General features: G+C 39.8%; 1 protein-coding gene across 1 annotated transcript in view; it reads left to right on the forward strand.

Annotated features, from left to right (window-relative positions):
• The window catches only part of ADCYAP1R1 (ADCYAP receptor type I), a 146,409-nt gene that overhangs the window by 35,182 nt on the left and 95,109 nt on the right, over positions 1-16,118 (forward strand).

Below are 16,118 nucleotides of genomic sequence, written 5' to 3' on the forward strand. Positions count from 1 at the left end.
GTTACTGCACTTTAATAGCCAGGTATTGTAAAGCATCCCTGACATATATTTTGGTCTTATTTTAAAATAAGAATTATTTAATATGGTAGTGACGTGACCAGAGTATCTTTTAGCAGATTTTACAGAGTTTCTTCCTCGTGTATCGAGTGTGTGACCAGTCTTTTATAATGCGTAGTGGTCAACCTACAGGGCTCGTCTTTATTTTGGTACAAAAAATGCACATTCCTTCTGCTTAGGTGTTATTTAGAGACTGCTTTAATTAACTGCCTATCTGAAATGTAACATTATTCAGCTAAATTCTGTAGAATAGGATTGGAACTGGTAGTATACTTCTGTTCATCCAAATAATATAGTCCCTCGCCGTGCAAATAGATGATCTTTCAATTTCATTCTAGCACCTATGACTATTGCCTAGATCTCCTGATCAGGTAGAAAGTATTATGTATTAAAAAGTGAGTATATTTAATTTTTACTTCCTCTAAGCTAATGGGGGGGTGGGGGGGGAGGGCGGACCCCCACATTTAACCTGTTATAGATGATTATGTTAGTATGAGATTCTTGTCTTCTTGACTATAAAAGGAGGTTAGCTCAAATTCAGATATTGGGGTTTTTTGGACTTACATTAGATTACATAAACACACCTTTTTCTTCTGGTTTGAGACCCAGAAATTACAGTGGTCATGTCTCAGTCTCTTAAGAGGTCCCATCTTAGAGCTAAACCTAGGACAACATCAACGTTTCCTCATCTACAAGTGTCAGTGAGATGCATCCTACACTGGGTGAAATTGGAAAGCAGATTGGTGGAGCTGCTGAATTCCTGGGTATGCAAGCATATTTTTCACGCTGGAACAAAATTAATTAAATAGTCATATGAATGGAAAGGCAAAAGACTTTTTTTTTTAATAATCAGTGATCTTCAGTGTTTCAAGATTTTTGCTGTTCAGCTTGAGAGAGCCAAAAGGTTTCTTCTTATTTAGAGGTCAACAATTTTTAATTAAGGGAGATAAATGTGACTGAACATAGCTCTTGAGCTTTCAGGCAGATGACCTTCCTGGCAAATGTAGAAGGACAGCAAGTTTCCAACTCCTAGCATTTCAGGACATAACTGTGATTGCTGAGCTGGATAATTAGTGGTCACGTCCAGCCTTTGCAAAGAATAACTCTCTAATGAAATATTATGAAGCAAAACAGAGCTAATAAGAACAAATATGCCTTTATATATGCTGGTTCTGCAATGCTTATGATCTTGTTTATGAGTGCAAGGTTTTATTATAGCCTCTTGCAGGAACTCAGGTACTAAATTTAATGATTTTGCACACATAAACTTGTGTATTTTCACACACACTTCTTTGGTCAGTGAAGAAACTTATGCCTATGACAGAGATTGTACCAGTCCTGTAATCTGTGTGTAGTATTCATTCCTTATTACATCCCTAAGTTTCTTTTCACAGACCAAAGTTCCAGAAGGATATAATGTTATTTATGATTCTTCCCTTTCTGGGACTCTTGTAATGCTTGTGGTAGCACATTTCTTTTCAAACCGCCTCTAATGTGCTGTGCTGATGTCCTCAAATGGGTACTTCTCTGTCATGCAGATTTTCAGCTTTTCTGCCAAGAAAGTGGATATGACTTTTAAAATTTTACAGTAAATTTGAATGCCATTTTAGCCTCCAAGAAGTTCCTGAAAAAAAATCTTCTTTTACGTAGCTTTCCTCTAAGCATCTCTGGTTAGATGGAGAGAAGCCTCCAGTTACTCTCAAGGAGGGCTCCTGTTCTCAGCAGCTGGGATTGTTCTCCATTTCGTGGCACATGTCTCCACCCCTCGCAGACAGTGTGGCTGCATTAGCTCCTGAATCTGTACACCTGCTTGGATGTGCAGGTTTTGGCTTCAGCAACAGACGCATATTTCACCCACAGAAAACCAAAGCGCCCAGACTAATGTCTGCATTCATGTACAGGTTAAGGCAAGGCAGAAAGATGACAAAGTGTACTAATGGAAAATTCTAGGTAGCCTCAAGTATAGACTGACACCAGACAACAAGAAAATAATATGCTAATAAATAATTAGAAGTGGACATGTTAAGCCAATTCTAATTGTCAGAGCCTAACGTGGTTAGCTTCTTCATGTGTTTAACAAGTTATTCTATATTTGCCTAGCACAAAGGTATTCCACCTTCTTATTAATCGCTTGGGACTGAAGGCAGGATCTAGGAGCATGACCTAGAAGCCTCTAGGCCTTTTAGAGGAATTCTTGAGCTATATTTTTTTCCCTAATTTTAAATTCTTTCCTAGTTTTAAATGCCTATGTTGCTATTTTAGCTGGTTTTAATCCATTTTTTGTTAGCTAGAGCGCTTCTTTTCAATCATTCTCATTCTTTTCTTTGTCTGAACATCTCTTGTTTTCCTTTGTACATCAGTTTTCTTCAGCCCGCCTATTTTTGGCTTCTGAATTCATTTTCACTGTTATTTTGGTTGATTTCTCATTCCTTTCATCTATGATAGCAGTGGACTTGTTTTTTTTTTAATTGGAAATATTAACAAAAGTAATCATAAAATCATTGAGGCGATAGGATCCTAAACCATCATTCCTTTGTCTGGTTCCAAATGTACTTGAGAAACAATGAAATTCATGACTCACAAAGTTGGCTTAGTATATGAACGGAATTTTAAATGTAACTGCAATGCAGGTGTTCTAACTGTCTGTAATAATTCAATCAGATGTATTTCTTCAGCTAGCACTTGGAATTTCTTGTGGATGCATTTTTGATATCACTAAGCTTAAATGTTTCAAATGATAAGATATTCTTCATAGCATTTCATTAGCTGGCAAACATGTTCATGGACATCCTTTAAAAAAAAAGAAAGAGAAATGAAAAAGGTGTAAGTGATGACTCTCGTATACCAAGACTGAAGTGCCATCACTGTATGAGGATCGCATGGGCAAATACAGATTTGGATGCGCAGACAGCATCTCACAGATCAGAGAATGAAACCTCAATCTGACTATGTTTAAGCAATTCATTAAAAGGTGAAGAGAGAAACGAGATCTGTTTGCTCAGACCCTGTTTACTGAAGCGGGTAATATTTCTCAATCTTTTAAAGGTGCGTATAGTCTACAGGGCAGAGACCTGTCTGTATCCTCCATTATTCATCTGTAGCTGTCACTTCCAGTGCCAGGCTACGTTCAGGCAGGATCATCTACATTTCAGTCTCTGTCATTTTTTAAAGATGAGAGATAGTGCATTCAGACACACTACTAGTTTCTCTCCAACCCTACTGTGTTTGTTAGAGCATCCATTTTCTGCTGCAGCCCAGATTTGAGGTTCCTCAGGCACTTAGAGGGTTGTGCTGGTCTCTGCTTTTTAAGCAACCTATTTTTTCCATACAGGACTTAATGAGGCAGCTTTTAATGAGTTTATCTGCCTCATGATCTGTAACATCTCATAACCCTATTAGAGAAGTCAAGCGCTCTGTAGGATTGCAACCGTCTCTAACATAATGCACGGTTACGTGGGACTTCCCTATTACTTATGTAACACAAATACAAACACGTACAAATATAGCTAGGGAACTGCCGGGAATGTTCTCCAGGGGAGAAGAAAGCTCAGCTAACCAAGACGTTACTGCTGCTATAGCTTTTCTGCTTTCATATGAGGAGATGGTGCTGGGGGCAATCAGCAGAAAATAACAACCTCTTAAAAGCCTATGCCTTGTTTAAAAAAAAGAAAAAAAAATCTCAGGATGTGTAATATTGAGTAAGGTGGTTTCAAAGAGAAAGTTCAGATTTTCTCATCAGGTGTATCACAAAAAGCATCTGAGAAAATCAGTGTTGCAAAACGACGACAGTGCCCTTGATACCAACTTCAAACACCTTTCATAGGCACAAAAATTGAGTTCCTAGGTTCCGGATGGTTCTTAGCATGTCAGCTAGGTGGGATAGGTGCGTACAGAGGGTGACAGAGTTATAGACATCTCAGGGTGATATCTCAACCTGAGATATCTACAAGTCCCTGGCTTTTTCTGAGAAAGCCTATCATGTTGACACTCATGTCTAAGATGCCTGAAGCTGGTGGGAGACCTTGATGTTGTGTTGGTGCTCCATCTAATACACTGACACTTGTAACCTCACACCGGGCACATCAGATGACAGTTATGGTTATTGAAGAAGCTGAAGAAAGACACACTTGGTTAAAATGTTTTTAAGCTTATTAAGCTTATTTGCACAAAACATGATTGACAACCAAAAAAAAGAAAGCCTAGAAATAGGCATATTCTACCAACAAGTGGATCACAATGTTACACACAAACACAGGTATCTACATGTAACTTTTCTTTTTAGGCAGGCAAGATATCTAGGTCTTAGAAATGCATAGCAGCAGGTTACAAAGCAGAAAATCATTGCCCTACATTAATATGTTCACTTTCTGGCCCTCCGGTAGTAGTAATAATTTCTGTGACAGGCAAATAATATGATGACAACACTGATATAAGGACATTAATATGATTCTTTTCTCTGCTGGTTTTGTATTCATGAGCTTGGAGGAGGTTGGATAAAGAGTCAAATAACAACCTGGGAAATAAAAAAAAAGATCTCTTAGTAAAGGAGTCTGTAAAAAAAAAAATCAGAATCAGTGACTTTTCATGTTGCTCAGCTATCAATACCCAGCACCTGAAGGGATATTATTCAAGTCTCTAGCAAGTGTGCTACTGGCTCTTCCTTGGGTTTGCTGATTCAGCAGCTTAAGATGATTTACTGTGGAGTTAGCTTGAAGAGATAGCTGAAGGCTACATTAAAAGGAAGGGGGAAATGGAAGTAAAAGAGCAGGAAGAGAGGAAAAGAATATGAAAAAAACACATTTGCATCACTGCACTGTTAGGGATTTTGCCTTTTAGGTGCCCTCCTGCCTCTCTTAGCATGGCTGGTAATAAACAGTTTCTTCCCAATCTGTGAAATAAACTCTGCTGCTTCTCCCCTGAATGCATGTCCTACAGCAAGAATCGGGGCCTGCCTGAGGATCAAGTAGCTATGCTGTAAGCCTGCCTGGGGGAGCATACCGGATCAGTGCTTCCCCCAGGGTTACACACCACGAGGCCCTCCAGATGAACCAGAGGTTGCCCATGCAAGAGCCATAGGGTTAGGAAGTAGATGCAAGGCAGAGCATACAATGCTTAAGGCTGCTTCCACGGCTTCTTTTTCAAAGCACCAGAGACATGGCTATTTAATCAAAATCTATGAGGCCCATTAAAAAACACTGCCAACCATAAAGCCTAAGTGTTGCTATCATTACAGTCCCTGGGGCACAGAATCTAACTCAACAAAACGCTCTTTGTTTCTTGGAGCAAGGGGCAAATAGCTCACTCCAGGCTAGCTTGGGCTTGTGTTCCTGAAAAGAAAATTGGGTTTCTTTCAGAGTTTTTTTTCCCATGTGTAAATCACTTGGAAGTGAGGATTTTGGATTTAATGGCTTCCCTTCTTTACTACAATATGGCGATGTCTGTGATATATTTATTCCATGCCATATAACGCTAGTTGTGCCCAAAATGGAGGACGTCACCTTCCTAATGAATGGGACCTGCCTCTGTACTTTCCTGTGCACGTTAGAGCTGAGCTGTGCACCTAACTGATGTCAGGAAATGTACTTAGGCCAATATTTAGCCACCTAAATGCTGGATGTCTAGATTAAGATATTTACCTATATTAATACTAATGATGCTTCTATAGTCAGTGTCAAGGGAGAGACACATCTAGATATTGGTATCCTAGATGCCTTTAGATATTGATATTCTAACCCCCCCCCGGTGTTCTCCTTACTGCAGGGGCATCAAAAATTAGCTTAGACTAGACTTTGGTTTCTTTAGTTTTAAGAAACCTCGTCTTTACTGAGCAGGAAGTTGCATTTTATGAATGTCATGTGGATGATGAATAGATGACAGTAAGTCACTGGTGCCAACTGATTGTGTTGCATTACCAACATAATGGGACCAGCCTGAAAAGTGCGGTTTGTAAGGTTATCACAAATGCTGTTTACTACCTTTCCTAGAATACAGTTTTAAAATCGAGTATTGAATGTGTGCTTTTGTATGAGTGAAGGCAGATGCCAATGGAACATTGTGTCTGTAGTGAAGAAAGATAAAAAATGCACACCGTTAAATGCTTCATGATCTTTAAAGATAAGAAAGAAGATCCATTTTAGAGAGAACAGGAAAAATATTTTCCCTGCATGATAACATTTTAAAAATATTTTGTTGTACTTTGATAGATTTATTTTTTTCTGGCAAAGTTTAAAGAAATTAGTCTCAATTTCAATCACTTTCCCCCCCTTTTTTTGTACAAAATAAAATTTCTAAATAAACATTGTCTTCAAACAAGACACTATGTGGAAAGGGAGCACTTTATAACTCTCCTCCCCCTTTTTAAAAGGAACAAATAACAGTAGGTTTGGGGTTGGTTTTTTTTTGCTATCAGTATGGTTTAGACTGTAAACTGTAAATCACAGTGTTGTTTCCTGAGGGAAAATAGTCACAAGGAACACCTCTCAGCCAGATTTCTTTTGTGTCCGTCGGTGGGTTTAATGGTTTTCCATGCTTTGTACGTGCTCAGTGGCTGCGCTCACTGTTCCAATATACCTTATATATAGGTACACTTATGCTGAAAAGTTCTGTTGAGGGTTGCAAGTTTTTTATTGTTCTTGGCCCACCCTGTAACACACTTATGCAGCGTGCTTTTCTGTCAAACGTTGCTCAGTAGGCTTCTTTCGAAGAATAACGTTCCTGCTAATTCTCTAAGAGCTTTAGATGGAAAAACAAAACACTTTAACTTCTATATACTCTTTTCAAATGCTTTTGGTACCACAGTCTTACTCTGACTCAGCACCTGTGGCCGAATAAGTGTATTATTCGGGGCTTATTTAGGCTAAACACAGGCTGTTGATTTGATGGTTTGAAGACTTCTGAGAGAGTTAACCAATAATTTGAGCTACTGGTATTTGCAGATTTGGGAAGGGAAAGTACAGAGATTTTTCTTTTTTTTAATTATTCTTACCTGATAATTACATCTGAACATGTTACCTATTTTGGCATAAAACTGTTTTGGACCTCTGTTTTGGCTTCCTTGTTTGCTAAGGGCTTGCCAGATAACTGATAACGCAAAATGCACATTGGATGAGATTAGAGATAAGCTAAAGTTCAAGGGTATAAATTCATATTTACTTCCTCACAAATATTAAAATATTCTATTTTCTTGCTGCCCTCTGGCTGAGCTGTTTTTAGTTATTATATCTCTGTTAGCCAGTTTAATGATAATCTTCACCATTACTAAAGAACCATAACAAAACACAGGACATGTAACTGTTGCAATTTCAGGCTAAGGTAGTCCATTTTAGTATCTCTTCCAGCAATGAAGATGTGCAAAATCTAAACCTTCTTGGCCATCATATATTGTCTATTATGTCTGAACAAATGCAGAAACACCAGGTGAGCAGACTGTATGCTAATTTAAAACAACTATTGAATCCTACCACATATTTTCAGTTTAAAAGCTTTGACAGCAAAAGTGATGAAGTTACTATTCATCCTGTAGCTGACTGTAGCTGTAGGCATTCCCTTGCACACCCCATTCGCAGCACGGCTGTGGGAGAGTCAGGAATTTTTCACAGGCAGGCAATATCTGTGGGAATGGGCTGTAAGATGCTGAAGGGCCTTTGATACCCTAAGGAACGCAGACTGATGTGATCACATCTACTCATAGGTATTTATTTTTCCACTCCTCTAGGTCATCTCTCCCCCCTCAAATCCTGAATGCTACGAGTGGTTTCAACTAAATTTGACAGAAGGACGACAGTCTCAGACAAATTAGTTTTCTAACAGTTACATATTGAATGTTTAGTTAAAGACAGAGATTTTGTTAAATCCCTACAGAAAAATAACTTCAGCATAGATTCAAGCCTCCTTAAACACCGAAGTATGTAAACAGGAGTTTATCTAGGAGACACCAGTCCACGAGATCCACAGCTAAAACCTTGCACTACTGCTCACAAAACTCATCAGCTTCTTTTTTTTTATTTATTTTATTTTGTTTTTAATCAAACAGCTAATTCAGGTGTCTTGCAATTCAGGATTACTGGCAATTAGAGCAGTAACTACAGCATGACAGCCTGAATATCAAGTGTTCTCATTGCCCCAGGTTAGTGCTTGATTTCAGCAATGCTGCACCTTGTTTTTCCTCAGTTCTCTCTCTGTCAAATGAGGCCAGCTGCACTGCCCTGTCTCTAAAAGGTGCGAAAAAGATAAATCCATGTAATGCTAATGTATGCTCAAGTGTTAGAGTGATGGTGCCAAAGACAAATGTGTGAGTTATGGGAAGTTTTGTTAAACTCGGTGCTGCACTACAGAGAAGGACATGCTGGTGAGCTGCCTGAGGACCTGCAGGCAAGTCCAGGGTTAAGGAGCTCCGTGGGACCTTCAGATGTGCTGAGATCCATATATTCAGCTAACCTGAAAAAAATGTTGGGTTCTGTGTTTGGCCTATTTTGTAGCTCAAACCACAAACAAAATGACCAGTTGTATCTGTGCGAAATACGACGACGTTATTTTATCAGTTCATTGCACTGAACTGACAATCAAGCATCCCTTTTTTTCTGACTTTTCCCTTACATTTCTTTGCTCGTGACCTGGTAGCTAACTTACTCTCACCCATAAAATACAAGTACGTGTACTGATAGTACATGGCACAGCAGCTGGGGGGCACCCCCGGCTGCTCTGGGGAAGCACAGGTGGGGATGGCCAGGGCACAGCGCAGTGCCTCCTGTTTTTCTAATAATGATGCGAAGTTCCACCTAAATCTTCATCTGATGAATGCCTTCACCTTTGTATTGACGTACTTTTCCTTCTCCACTTCACAGGAGTTCATTTGTCCCATTTATTCAACTGTTTACTAGCTGCATTTTAATCTTTTAGGGATTTTTCTGTGAATTAAAGGAATAGGTGCGAACCAGAGATGATAAGGTTAATTTTGCTTTCGTTTTCACACTGTAACTTATTGGTTACAACATTCATTCTGTGCATATTTAATTACAGGACACAAAGAAGGAAATTGAACTTCTTTTCCCTTTTGTGTCCATGGATTTTTCCTATATCTCCACTAATGAAATCCAGAATAGCACCTTGTGGCTGACAATTACCATTTGAGGGGCAGGTCATCTTGCACTGAGGTCAGGTCCCACTACATGGCACAGCTTACAACCGGAGGCTTTTGGGTGTTGAGCAATGTGAAGTGGCAATCTTCCAGCAACATTCATGGCTTTGGGAAGAAAAGCCAAACACCAAACAGCTGCAGAACCTGGCAGAAGCCATTGTGAAATAACAGTGTCAAAATTGTGGAAGAATGAAATCCTGAGTTTAATGTAATGTAACAAAAATAAAGGGAAAGTGAGAGGGATGTGTATGAACAACATTAGTCTAGAGAAAACTCTGTTTTCGGTACTGATTGCTTGGATTTTGGGGCATTGCTTTTTAGTCAGGGTTTTGGTTTTTTTTATGTGAAATTGTGAAATATTTATATCTGTTGTCAAAGGTGTAATGCAGAAATTCTGAACACAGTAATCTTGATCAAGTAAGTGACAGTTAATATATATTAGAGTCACCCAGACTAACCCATGAGGGACAATTTAAGATAAGTTTCATTAATTTTGCTTTCAAGTCTTTGTTTACCTTAATTATGACAGCAATTTGCTCTCATGGCAGAGGAATCTCTTCTCTTTCTCTCTCTTCAGTATGTGTTAGATACACAGTATTTACATGTGTTAATGTTTTCTTCTGAGAGCAGGAAAATCAGAGCAGTCTGAAATAGCTGCCCTCATTTCTGACCCTACCTTTCCCCATGGAATATGAAACCTTCTTCTTTCTATTAACTTAAATCTGAACCAAATTAAAAGATTACTGTAATTTAATGTTACCTTTTCAAGGGCTTCAGAGCTCTATCTCTTTTTTTCTTCTATCATAGTACTATTCTGAAATAAGTGGTGTTATGAAAATTTAGACCATTTACCTTAAAGGAAATGCTTCACCTGTCTTTATTCCATTGCACATACGTTGGGCCACAAGGTCCTGAACTCCCTGAAGGTAAAAATAATATACATGGTGGAACTGAGTTTTCTCTCTACAAGTAGAAATATATTAGCAGAAGAGAAATTAACTTATTTGAAGGAAAGGATATGAGTAGGGAGATGAAAATGAAGCTGTTAAAGTTAGTGTCTGAGAAATTCTGACCACTTCAGGTCCTGGGCAGGCATCCATGTAGGGAAACTCGTGTGAACCTGAGAAACAACCTTTTCTGAGGTTTTTGGTTTACTATGAATAATAATAAAGGGAAAGACATAGGCATGAACTCATGGCTATCATGCAAAGCAAGGCGTGTTTTCTGAGGTTGTGTTGCATGCATTTTGTGGCTCTCACCAGCCACCACTGTTAATTAGAGGGGCAAACTTTGGCTTGTACAGCTGGGATGCATACTACGTCAAGACTCATTAAGATGTGTGGGAATCTAGGATGGGTGAAGACTTCAGAACCAGGTATCAGTGAGGCTATGATGTTGTCATTGTCACTAGTGATGTAGGAGCCAGCATTTTCAAGCCCAAATACATAACTTTAGGCTCTCTTAGTCAACATACAAGGACCCTATTAATTATGGCATGCATAAATAACCCAGCAGAAATGTTACCTCTTTTTCCAGGATGCTGATTCGTTGATGCTTCCACCCACTTAGCAAATTAAATTTGGGAAAAGAGGCTTGAACATATTGGCCAGCATTTATTATCTTTAGTGTAGAGTGGTAACGATGGGTTTAAAGCCATTTTTTTTCTTTTCTTTTTTTGTGGCACTGAAAAATTGTCTCTTGTTTAAATATGTAAAAGATTCTGAGTCCTAAATATCTGTGCGTTGCAGTCAGCTGCAAACAGCACAGCTGAAACATCTGTTACCCTTGGAGAGACCCCCCCGTGCCACCAAGTTCCACATCAAGAATGCCCTTGTACTGGTCAACTGAGGTGACTGGCTTAACACTTGAGATGCCTGCTGCATTTTGTTGCAGCTGAGAACAACAGGGCATGTACCGTGAGGATTATAAAAAGTATCCTACATCTGTACTTTTTAAGTAAGATATCTCTTATCTGAGCAAATTTCTGTATAGCAGTAGAGCAGAAAATGCTGGAGCAGAATCTGGGTCATGACCAGACTCTAAAAGTGAGACTTGTGGCTTATCTGTCAGGGTCTGAAATGCATCCAAGTCCTGCTGGTTTATTTGGAATGCAGTCACCCTTTAAGGGGGAGATCTGTTCTTAGAAGAAGACCATCTCTATCACTGCATGTTGTCCCTCCTTAAATCAAATCATACCCTGCAGTGTTATAAGAGTAAAATAGGAATTTGAGAGAGGGTGTGCAATCTAGCACTGTGTTTTGTTGTTTTGTTTTGTTTTCTAGTAGTTTTGCTATGTTATTTGGTAACACATCATATTTCTGAACATCCTGAAACCTGCTTGAGGTTCAGCTTCTGAAATATAGTGTAGTCACTGGTAGGATTTTCTAAGAATACCTCATGAGCAGTGCATATCTGATAAAATCATTCCTGCATGCATTTTATACTGCTAACAGAGCAGTTAGCACAGCAGGGGCTGGGTCCCACCTACCTCCTACCCACATGATTCTCCCATGGGCAGTATCTGTGCAGCTTATCCATCCTCACGCCATGTCAAGCAAAGCATTCAGATAAGGAGTCACGCAGGGGTAGGAATCCCACCTTTTGCAGGGGGTGGTAGCATTCGTACATCCTGGTTCATAAGAACTTTGAGTTGGAGTTTATAATGGCAGAGTATTCTTGATACAGCAACTAGTAAATAATAATATTAGTATGTAAAATGTTAGGAAAGGAAAAGAAAAAAAGAAAGAGAAAACTTTGGGAAGGTGTAAGAAGGAGCTGTACGTCTAACACACCTGCAACTAGAACTGGTCTCAAATACAGTGTTCGATGCTGGCCCAAACCTTTTATACAGTGTGTTACCCTTTCAAACCATGATCTCTACCATTGGGGATCCTATCCCATGGAAATGTGAAAAAATAATGTTAAAAAGCAGGAGTGTTTAGTGTTGGTTTCTAACAGGGAAGATTTACTGGGGTGTAAGAAGGCTATAGCTGGCCCCCTGTTAGCATTGATGAGCATTCTGCCCACCGTGTGATGTGGACTGGAGATTTCATCCTGCATTGCTGGTTCCTATCTCTGCTCTTCTGCTGTATAGCTGCTGCTCTCAACTCCTCTGAAAATGGATTTAAGTTGGTGAGTCTGGATTTTTTATAGTGTGTAAAAAGAAAATCCCACTACATGTCACACCTCATCTAAGACATTCTAGAGTTCAACTTCTGTGATGAATAAATGGAATTGGGTGTGACTGTGTTTCTGTATCTCTCAAGCTCCTGTGAAAATGTCAATTATTGCTGTCTGCCTGTTGTGTTTTTATTGTGGCTAATGTAGGGGTCCCTGCCAATACTGAGTCTGGGCATATATTTATGGCATATATGACAGCCTTTGAAATATCAGGTACAGGGAATTGAGGTCCAAAATTATACTCTGTCACCTGATCACTGCATGCTCTTGAGAGGGGCACATTTGAACTGCATTCAAATCACAGGACACGATCCTAGTTCAGAGCTGCATGTTCTCAGGTTCTGAAAATATAGGTTATAGGGTTAAAGACAAAGGCCAAATCTGCCATTGTAAGTCATTATTTGTCAATATACATTAGCTGAGAAGTTGACCCCTTCATTTTAATGAGATAAATACTATGCAACAGGTAATGTGGTTTCTTACCTTCAGTGATGTATGTCTACAGCATCTTTAAACAGGTATCATTTTAAGCTTACAAATGCCCAAGACAGAAATGTTGCATGTAGCTAAATTATCATGAATCACAAACGTACCAAATACCATCTGCTGCATCACTGGAGGGACTTGTGTTGGTGGAACCGATCACCCCTTTGGCAATGATTTGTCTACCCAGAACTTCGCTACTCACTGTCATGATATAACTGCATATCACGAGAGGTTATGTTTTCTGAGAACTGCATTTGAATGTTGCTGTTAAAGAGCTCTTGCTAGATATTTAAATGCTGGTGATCAGCCATGATTAAATCATGTGGCCAATGACAGTGCAATACTTCTGCTGGCCTATAAAATCTGGGGTGCTTCAGGTGGAAAAGCAATGCACAGATAACAGTTTCCCAGAATGGCTGAGGATGGGATTCATTAGTGCAATATCTACAACTGCACAAGTCACCTTGGGCTCTCATTTTTGTTACTAGCAAGAAACAAACATTGACACTGCTAGTCTCTCTCCACACCATGTTTTTCACTCAGATAATTTAGGCCATAAATATTGACCAACACTGAATGTCCAAACCATTAACTGGCTGTGAGAGGACAGTGTGCTGATGCTTCTCAGCAGCATAGCATTGATGCAGTCCTAAATACAGAGATAAGGTACCCATCATTAGGCAGACAATCGTAATAGGAACCCTATTTTATTAGATCACCTAACAAGAGTAGCATTAGTATCATCCTCTATGGTATAAACCCAGACTGAAGGATGACAGTGGTTAATAACTCTATACAGGCAAATTTTGGAATTTTCTATTATATGGAAAACTCAGTTTTTGCAATATCTTTCGTAATCCCGCAGGAATACATTCATACATCTGGACTTCTCCCCCCACACCCCCCCAGCAGATTGCATCACCTTTAAAATTTTGATTCCAAAATAGTGAAATATTTCACGCTAACATCTTTAAGCAGAGTAGAAACTTTCCTTACCCCTGAACTGGATTACTGGAATGGCCCTTAACTGATCAGTGCAACATTTTATAACATATTTTGTGTTTGTATCAACGTTGAATGGCTGTGAATTTGGCCAACACATGGGAAAGCACAGCTGTGTCATACTTTTCACAGTCAAAAGCTGGGACATCAGAGGAAAAGGCAGCTCATGCACCTTGGCTCTGCCAACAATCTCCTTCCAGCTACTGCTGTACTTTTTGCCCAGGCAGCATCCATAGCCCAAGGACAACCAAAGCTGGTCATAAATGCCTCTTAAGATGACTCTTCTCTTTCTCTTGCGATTTGTTGTTGTTGGTGGTGTTTTTTCTGTGTGTGGCCTCACTGATCATCATTAGGAAGTTTTCTTACATTTCCTTTCTTCCTTTCTAATCCCTGCTGGTGAGCTCCACACTGGCTCGTCTCACTCTGTGGGTGCTCTGACACACCATTCAGTCTGCTCCCTTCTTTCCTTCATGAATATGTACTTTATTCCCCTCCTTGAATTTTTACAGTGAAATAATGGTGGAACCCTCCAGAGGCGGGAAGGAGAAAGAAGGGTTTGTTGAGAAAGCTACTCTAGGCACCATCTTTTGTGCAAAGATTTGATTCCTTGTGGGATTTGAGTGGGTTTTTTTGGTTGTGGATTTTTTTTTCTTCCTCCACTTTGGCACAATATCTAAACGAATGTCTCTTAGGACTGAAAGGAGAAGGAGGGACATTGAGAATGAGCTTGAGTATTTCCCATTACCACTGCTGTAATGAGCTCTTTGCCTCCATTCTTCAGTCCTCTCCAGTCCCAAAGCCCCTTTGGGGAATATTGAGTGAGAAGTGTAGCACGACACACTTGCTGGAGCCGCCTGTGGGAAGGAGTGAAAGGGAGGAATGTGCATGATAGTTCAGGGCAAATAGCTTTAATTTAATTAGTAGATTAATTAAAGCTTTCTCCCTTGGGTAGGATATATGTGTATGTGTGTAGAAAGTGTTTCTGTAGCCTCCTGTAGCTGTTCATCACCCATTTCTGTTCCAAGTGTGACTCAGATGGGGTTTCTATTGAACTTGCTGGGAGCCTGCACAAAACAAATTTCCTGTCTAAGATCTTTTCTCTTCAGGGTTTTGTTTAAATGTAATGAAGTATAAATGGGCAAATAATAATGAGTAATAACAAGAACTTGCCTTGCAAATGAATGCAGCATCCATGACAAATGCAGAACTCCTAAAAGCTTCTCTGTTTCCCAACATCCCTGAAGTGAGAGAAGTCTTACATTAGCACAGATTCCCTCAGTCTTTGCTCAGTGAAACTCATCAAGAGTTTTTTTCAATGTGATAAACTGTTCAGCTACTTGGTAGGCTTGACTCTGTACACTTTACATAGGTCTGGAGGAAAGCAGGTTAAAGCTGAGAGTGTCCTGGGATGTATTAACAAGCCCATAGCCCATAGATCCAGAGAAGTGATTATCCTCCTCTACACAGCACTTGCTGGACCACTTCTGGAATATTACATCCAGTTTTAGGATCCTCAATACACTAAAGATGTCATACAACTACAGCAAGTTCAGAGGAGGGCCACCAAGCTGGCCTGTGAGGAGAGGATGAGGAAAATAAGCTTGTTTAGCTGATGGAAGGAGAGAGACATTTGGGACAGCCTAGTAGCAGCGTTATAGCTCCTGTGAGGAGATCAAGAAGAAAGAGCCAGGCTCTTCATCATGGTGCATGGCAGGAGAACAATGGACTATGGGAATAAGTTGAAACAGAGGAGGTTCATACTGGATGTAAAAAGAAACCTTTTTACCCTGAGGATAGTTGAGCCTTTGAGTAAGTTGCACAGAGGTTGTGCAGTTTCCACTCTTGGAGGTTTCCAAAAACCAGATGGGAAAAGCCCAACAAACCTGGCCCGACCCAATTGCTGACCCTGCTTTGAGTGGGAACTTGAACTGGAGACTTCTGGAGGTCCCTTCCAACCTGAATTATCCTGTGATTCCATGATTCTATCTGAAAGACACGGCATAGATAGTTGCCATAGTCTTGCATCCACCAGAAGCAAGGATGCCTGGGTGAAGGCAAAGGTGTGTGAGGGACTGAAGCTCTAAACACCAAATCTATAGACCAGGAAAAAAAGGCTGAGAGAGCTTTAGGCTACCTTTTGTATCCTAATGGTTTTAGGTTGTTCTGACACCTGGTACAGCCTTCCGAGTCTAGTTTAAACAGGGAACATTCCTGTATTACTGCTGCTGCTTGAAGAGCAAGAGGTGTACTTTTCCTG

This window comes from Phalacrocorax carbo, chromosome 2, assembly GCF_963921805.1.
Source record: "Phalacrocorax carbo chromosome 2, bPhaCar2.1, whole genome shotgun sequence".
NCBI classification, from domain to species: Eukaryota; Metazoa; Chordata; class Aves; order Suliformes; family Phalacrocoracidae; genus Phalacrocorax; species Phalacrocorax carbo.